The sequence below is a fragment of the Apaloderma vittatum genome, unplaced genomic scaffold (genome assembly GCF_000703405.1).
Source record: "Apaloderma vittatum isolate BGI_N311 unplaced genomic scaffold, ASM70340v1 scaffold16569, whole genome shotgun sequence".
Lineage (NCBI taxonomy): Eukaryota > Metazoa > Chordata > Aves > Trogoniformes > Trogonidae > Apaloderma > Apaloderma vittatum.
This window is the reverse complement of record NW_009736024.1, coordinates 1-649: the sequence shown is the minus strand read 5'-3', so window position 1 is coordinate 649 and position 649 is coordinate 1.

Sequence of the window (649 nt, the reverse complement as noted above, 5' to 3'; positions counted from 1 at the left end):
CTGGTGAGACACTGAGTTCAGTGAAGCTGAAATAAAGCTTAAGTGTTGATGGGGAAAAAAGCATTGGCTAGGGAATGATCCTGTGCTTTCCAAGCAAAAGGCAAGACGGTGATTCGGCATCAGGGCAGGCAGTTCTGTCAGGGATTAAGCTCTCATGGAGAAAAATGGACAATGAATTATCTGTGCTTTTATACTACAGAAAACGAGCCACGGCTCAGGACCAGTGTTGGCCTTCAAACTGTTGGCACACCAGTGAGCCTCAAACCCCATATTCTAAGCTAACTTCTTAAGCCAGTAGTGAGAAAAAGCATTACAGGTCCAAGTTTCTTTCAAAAACTGCTGTGCTCCCACTGAGTTGAAGGATGCTGAGGTAAGGAAGCCTGGTAAAAACCAACATGCTTAACCGGGAGAACTTCCTTCTGTCCTTTTCACTAAAGCTTCCTGTTCAGCGTCAAAACGAGCCAGCCAAGGGCAGAGGCACACAGTACTCACAGCCCCTGAAGCTCTGTGGGAACACATCTGGCACAGACACTTAGATAAGCAACACTCATATTTTTCAAAACCTGCAAAATTACCTTGTCAGAGACAACCGTGCACTTTCCTCCAGTGGTGCAGAAGTGTATTGGGTTGGCTCAGCAGGATTTTGGTG